Genomic DNA, 7,558 nt, shown 5'->3' on the forward strand with positions numbered 1-7,558 from the left:
GATATAAGGACACGAGACACGATACGAAATACGTCGGTATATTAATTTTAAAATTTTATAAGATACGGAAATATGCATATATATAAAATATAAAGTAATTTTTGGATAAATTGTAATAATATTTTGATATTTTATTAATATTAAAATATAAATAATTTTATAATTATTTTTAATGTCTTATTTTAATTATATAAAATAGTTAAAATATTTTATTTGAGTAAATAATAATATATACTATTTTTAAATGTATTTTAAGAATACATGTTAACTAAGACTGGATATACTGACACGTAATAATATTTAAATGTATCTAAATATATTCAGACAAAAATTTTTTTTTATTAGACACAGTTGGATACAGCAAATACGTGTGTCAGACGAATGGTGTATCCAAAATGTATTCGACACATAAATACAACAAGCTAACGAAGTGTCTATATTCCATAGAGTTCTATTATAATCTATACAACTGTTTTAAAATTTTCTAAGAAAAAAATGTCAATTAAATATACAAAATAAAAATCCATTCGTCACGTGAACAGAGGGAGCCGGCATTTGTGAGCAAACCTTTGTATATATATATAAACATATTGTGCATATAAATATATGAAGGGACTGAGCAACTTTCCCTGGACACCAAGCCAAACACACAGCAACCAAATGCAAAAGATGCTCCTAAAGACTAAAGTGGAATAGTATCTGATCATGATGGGTATAGCATTGCAGAAGGTTGTCATCTAGTTTAGTAATTCCACCCATAAATATTTCAATTCCCACGTTGATGTAACACTTGAAATCCGGAAAGCTATCCTTAACCCTTCCTTATTCGTTGTTTGGATAGATCGATGGATAATTATTAACTGTCAGATATAACAACGCTTAGGTATTTAGGTAACAATATTGGTTTGCCTGAACTTTGGTTTCTATATCTCAATACTATCCAACTTGTATTAATAATCTCAATTTAAGAAATCAATACAATTTTTTTTATGAGTTGTTCTTAAGATTTTTTAGATATCATATTCAATAAAAATATAAAAAATAATAATTATAGAAAGAAAAAATAAAAAAATACAAAAAACAAAGAATTAAAAATTATAAGACTTATATTAAAATATGTAAAAATTGATAAAAATTTAAATAAACATAACAAAATTTAAATAACAAGAAAAAAAAGTTTGAAATGATTGAAAAAAAATAGAATCTTCCGATACTTACATGTTTCTGTGCGTTAGTATGACTAGAAATTTTTAGAGCGAGTGAGTGTGTAAATAAATAGAATCTCTCCTAACTTATAGAAACTAATCCTATTTATAGAAAAAAAAACTAATTAGTATAACCTTAGACTTCAAGTAAACTTGTACTTCAAGTAATCTTGGACTTTAAGTAAGCTTTGACTTCAAGTAGTCTTGAACCTCAAGTAGTCTTGGATTTCAAACAAACTTAAACTACAAGTAGTCTTGTGGTGCACGAAATTACAATCACACTTTTGCAACTCCGCACAACTAACCAGCAAGTGCACTAGGTCGTCCAAGTAATACCTTACGTGAGTAAGGGTCGATCCCACGGAGATTGTCGGCTTGAAGCAAGCTATGGTTATCTTGTAACTCTTAGTTAGGATATCAATAATTCTCAGATTTAATTGTAAAAAGTAAAAGAACATGAATAAATATTTGTTATGCAGTAATGAAGAACAGGTTGAGGTTTTGGAGATGCTTTGTCTTCTGAATCTCTGCTTTTCTACTGTCTTCTTCTTCATGCACGCAAGGCTCCTTCCATGGCAAGCTTTATGTTGGGCATCACCGTTGTCAATGGCTACTGCCCGTCCTCTCAGTGAAAATGTTCCAAATGCGCTGTCACCGCACGGCTAGTCAGCTGTTGGTTCTCGATCATGTTAGAATAGGATCCATTGATCCTTTTGCGTCTGTCACACGCCCAATACTCGCGAGTTTGAAGCTCGTCACGGTCATCCCTTCCCAGATCCTACTCGGAATACCACAGACAAGGTTTAGACTTTCCGGATCTCAGGAATGGCCGCCAGTAATTCTAGCCTATACCACGAAGGTTCCAATCTTAGATTAGAAACCCAAGAGATACACATTCAAGCTTGATTGCATGTAGAATGGAGGTGGTTATCAGGCACGCGTTCATAGGTGAGAATGATGATAATTGTCACGGATCATCACATTCATCAGGTTGAAGTGCGAATGAATATCTTAGAATAGAAGCAAGCGTGATAGAATGGAAAACAGTAGTAATTGCATTAATTCATGAAGAACAGCAGAGCTCCTCACCCCAACAATGGGGTTTAGAGACTCACGCCGTAGAAGATACAATATGAAACGTGTAGAATGTCATGAGGTGTCTAAATACAATAACAAAATGTCCTATTTATAGAAAACTAGTAGCCTAGGGTTTACAGAAATGAGTAAATGATGCAGAATCTACTTCCGGGCCCACTTGGTGTGTGCTTGGGCTGAGCATTGAAGCTTTCACATGTAGAGACTTTTCTTGGAGTTAAACGCCAGCTTTTGTGCCAGTTTGGGCGTTTAACTCCAGCTTTTATGCCAGTTTTGGCGTTTTGACGCCATAATTTTTATGCTGACTTAGAACGCTAGTTTGGGCCATCAAATCTCGAGCAAAGTATGGACTATTATACATTGCTGGAAAGCCCAGAATGTCTAATTTCCAACGCAATTGAGAGTGTGCCAATTGGGCTTCTGTAGCTCCAGAAAATCTACTTCGAGTGCAGGGATGTCAGAATCCAACAACATTTGCAGTCCTTTTTCAGCCTCTGAATCAGATTTTTGCTCAGGTCCCTCAATTTCAGCCAGAAAATACCTGAAATCACAGAAAAACACACAAAATAATAGTAAAGCCCAGAAAAATGAATTTTAATTAAAAACTAATAAAAATATAATAAAAACTGACTAAAACATACTAAAAAAAATCTAAATAGAATGCCAAAAAGCGTATAAATTATCCGCTCATCACAACACCAAACTTAAATTGTTGCTTGTCCCCAAGCAACTGAAAATCAAATAGGATAAAAAGAAGAGAATATACAATGAATTCCAAAAACATCTATGAAGATCAATCTTAATTAGATGAGCGGGGCTATTAGCTTTTTGCTTCTGAACAGTTTTGGCCTCTCACTTTTTCCTTTGAAGTTCAGAATGATTGGCATCCATAGGAACTCAGAATTCAGATAGTGTTATTGATTCTCCTAGTTATGAGTCTTGGCCGTGACCCTAAGCATTTTGTTTTCCAGTATTACCACCGGATACATAAATGCCACATACACATAACTGGGTGAACCTTTTCAGATTGTGACTCGGCTTTGCTAGAGTCCCCAATTAGAGGTGTCCAGAGCTTTTAAGCACACTCTTTTTGCTTTGGACCACGACTTTAACCGCTCAGTCTCAAATTTTCACTTGATACCTTCACGCCACAAGCACATGGTTAGGGACAGCTTGGTTTAGCTGCTTAGGCCAGGATTTGATTCCTGTAGGTCCTCCTATCCACTGATGCTCAAAGCCTTGGACCCTTTTTATTACCCTTGCCTTTTGGTTTAAAGGGCTATTAGCTTTTTCTGCTTGCTTTTTTTCTTTTTTTTTTTGCAAGCTTTTCACTGCTTTTTCTTGCTTCAAGAATCAATTATATGATTTTTCAGATTATCAATAACATTTCTCCTTTTCCATTATTCTTTCAAGAGCCAACAATTTTAACATTGATGGGCAACAAATTCAAAAATATGCACTGTTCAAGCATTCATTTAGAAAAACAAAAAGTATTGCCACCACATCAAAATAATTAATCTGTTTTAAAATTTGAAATTCAAGTACTTCTTTTTCTTTTGCAATTAAAAACACTTTTTATTTAAGAAAGGTGATGGATTCATAGGACATTCATAGCTTTAAGACATAAATTTTAAATTTTATTAATCATGGAATGACAATAAGACTCAAAAATAAATATAAGAGCAAGCCAATAATAATAGAAGACCAAAAATTAAAAACAGAAAAATAAATGACTCTTAAAATAGATTCCTAATAATAGAGGTTATCACAGAGTTAGGACTCAACAACCTTGATTTTGAGCAGTGGATGCTCCTTCAGTCTGTGGAGTGTTTGGTCCTTCAAGGGAGAGCTTTTGGCGCTTCAGCTCCTGTAGCTCACGCCTCTGCTTCTCCTGTTCCTTCAGCAGCTTGCAGAGCATGCAGTTTTGGTTCTGTTGTTCTTCCTTAAGTTGATCCATAGCTTCTTACACCTTGGTGACAGATGCTTCTAGGCGGGTCCAGTAGTCAATTTCAGGGATTTCTGGGAGGAACTCCTGTGCCCTCCTTTTGATGGAATTGTCTTGCACTTGTCCTTCCATTGACTTCTTGGTGATTGGGTGTTCGATTGGGATGAATTCATCTACTCCCATCCTCACCCCAGCATCTTTACATAGCAGAGAAATCAAGCTTGGGTAAGCTAGTTTGGCTTCAGTGGAGTTCTTGTTTGTAATTGTGTAAATCTCACAAGAAATCAGATGATGAATCTCCACTTCTTTTTCCAGCATAATACAATGAATCATCACTGTTATCTTGACAGTGACCTCAAAGCGGTTGCTAGTGGGCAATATAGAACGCCCAATGAAGTCCAACCAGCCTCTTGCGACTGGTTTGAGATCTCCCCTCTTGAGTTGGTTTGGGATACCTTTTGAATTGGTTATCCACTTAGTTCTAGGGAGGCATATGTCCTCTAGAACTTGATCCAACCCCTTATCTACTCTCACCATTCTCCTATTAAAGGATTATGGATCATCTTGTAGTTGAGGTAGTTTGAAGACCTCTCTTATTTTGTCCAGATGGAAGTAAATAAGTCTCCCTCTTACCATAGTTCGGTAGGTGTGAAAGGCGGTTCCAGTTATTCTCTGCTTATCTGTTAGCCACAGATTTGAGTAGAATTCCTGAACCATATTTCTTCCAACCTTTGTTTCAGGATTAGCTAGAATTTCCCATCCTTTGTTTCGAATTTGCTCTTGGATCTCCGGATGTTCATCTTCTTTCAGATTGAATTTAACTTCTGGGATCACTGACCTCAGACTCATTATTTTGTAGTAATGGTCTGCATATTCTTTGGTTAAGAACCTCTCTTGATTCTAAAGATTCTTTGGAGTATTCTCTTTCTTGCCTCTTGAATTGGTTTGTTTTCCCTTAGGTGCCATGATCTTGATGAGTCTTAGCTCAGTGATCACAGAAAAATACACCAAACTTAGAGGTTTGCTTGCCCTCAAGCAAAAGAAAAGAAAGGGGAGAGAGAGGAGAAGAGGCAAATTCGAATGGTGGAGAGGAGGGGATGACCGAATGTGTATTTATAAGAGGAGGGGAGGGATTTCAAAAATTTTGAAAGAGATATGACATAGAGATATGATTGGTGGAAGAAAATAAAATCATGATATGAAAAAGATGAGATTTTTAATTGAAAAAGATATGAAGAGGTTAAATCTGAAAATTTTGGTTATGCATCTAAGAAATAAGAGATGATATGATGAGTTTGAAAAGATTTGGAAAGAAATTGAAAGGATACTTGAGTTTTTTGAAAAAGATTTGGGAAGGATTTGAAAGTAATTTGAAAAGAGATTTAGAAAAGTGTTGAATTTTTGAAAATTGAGGATGAATGATGCAAGTTTGAAACATGTTTATGCGGAAAATTATGAGTCAAAACATGAAAATTTGAAAAATTTTGAAGTGGAAAACAAAATCTCCTCCCCCTGCCTTTTTTGCATTAAACGCCTAGAATGGTATCCATTCTGGCGTTTAACGCCCATATGTTGGCCATTGTGGGCATTTAACGCCCAGCCAGGTACCCTGGCTGGCGTTAAACGCCAGAAATCCTTTGTTACTGGGCGTTTTTCTGAACGCCCAGGATGCTGCTATTCTGGCATTAAACGCCCAGAATGGTACCCATTCTGGCGTTTAACGCCCAAAATGCTCCTTATTGGCGTTTTCTTGCCAGTGAGCTCCTTTTCTCTGCTTTTTGTGCTGAATCCTTCTATAACTCTACGAATTCCTTCAATTTTGATGATTAATCTTTGAAAAAAATTTATTTCAACTTCTGCAAGTATTACTTAAAACAAATAACTTGCTAATGGCTAGGTTGCCTCCCAGCAAGCGCTTCTTTATTGTCTTTAGCTGGACCTTGACTGAGCTTTATTCAAGCCCCAGTTTTGAGCATTCTTGCTCAAAATTGCTTTCAAGATAATGTTTGATTCGCTGTCCATTAACAATGAACTTTTTATCAGAGTCAAAATCCTAAAGCTCAACATATCCATATGGTGACACACCTGTAATCACATATGGTCCCCTCCACCGGGATTTTAATTTCCCGGGGAATAGTTTGAGCCTAGAGTTAAACAACAGAACCTTTTGTCCTAGTTCAAAGACTCTAGATGACAGTTTCTTGTCATGCCACCTTTTTGCTTTCTCCTTATAAATTTTTGCATTTTCAAAAGCATTGAGTCTGAATTCCTCTAGCTCATTCAGCTGGAGCAGTCTTTTCTCTCCAGCTAACTTAGTATCCAGGTTTAGGAATCTGGTTGCCCAGTAGGCTTTATGTTTCAGTTCCACGGGCAGATGACAGGCCTTGCCATATACCAGCTGGTATGGAGAGGTTCCTATAGGAGTCTTGAATGCTGTTCTGTATGCCCACAGAGCATCATCCAAGCTTTTTGCCCAATCCTTTCTACGGGCAATTACAGTCCATTCCAGGATTCTCCTTAGTTCTCTGTTAGAGACTTCAGCCTGCCCATTTGTCTGTGGATGATACGGAGTTGCCACTTTGTGGCTAATTCCATATCTGACCATAGCAGAATAAAGCTGTTTATTGCAGAAATGAGTGCCCCCATCATTGATTAGTACTCTGGGAACACCAAATCTGCTGAAAATATGTTTCTGGAGGAACTTCAGCACAGTCTTAGTATCATTAGTAGGTGTGGCAATTGCTTCTACCCATTTAGATACGTAGTCTACAGCCACCAGAATGTAAGTGTTTGGGTGTGATGGTGGGAAAGGACCCATGAAGTCATTGCCCCCATACATCAAACAACTCAATCTCTAAGATCCCTTGTTGAGGCATGGCATAACCATGAGGCAAGTTACCAGCTCTTTGGCAACTGTCACAGTTACGCACAAACTCTCGGGCATCTTTATAGATAGTAGGCCAGTAGAAGCCACATTGGAAGACCTTAGTAGCTGTTCGCTCACCTCCGAAATGTCCTCCATACTATGATCCATGGCAATGCCACAGGATCTTCTGTGCCTCCTCTCTAGGTACACATCTGCGGATCATTTCGTCTGTACATCTCTTAAAGAGGTATGGCTCATCCCATAGGTAGTACTTTGCATCAGAAATTAGTTTTTTTCTTTGTACCCTGCTGTACTCATTGGGTATGAACCTCACAGCTTTATAATTTGCAATGTCTGCAAACCATGGTGCCTCTTGAATGGCGAAGAGTTGCTCATCCGGAAAGGTCTCAGAGATCTCAGTAGGAGGGAGGGACGCCCCTGCTACTG

Source organism: Arachis ipaensis, chromosome B3 (genome assembly GCF_059453495.1).
Source record: "Arachis ipaensis isolate K30076 ecotype BB chromosome B3, ASM5945349v1, whole genome shotgun sequence".
Lineage (NCBI taxonomy): Eukaryota > Viridiplantae > Streptophyta > Magnoliopsida > Fabales > Fabaceae > Arachis > Arachis ipaensis.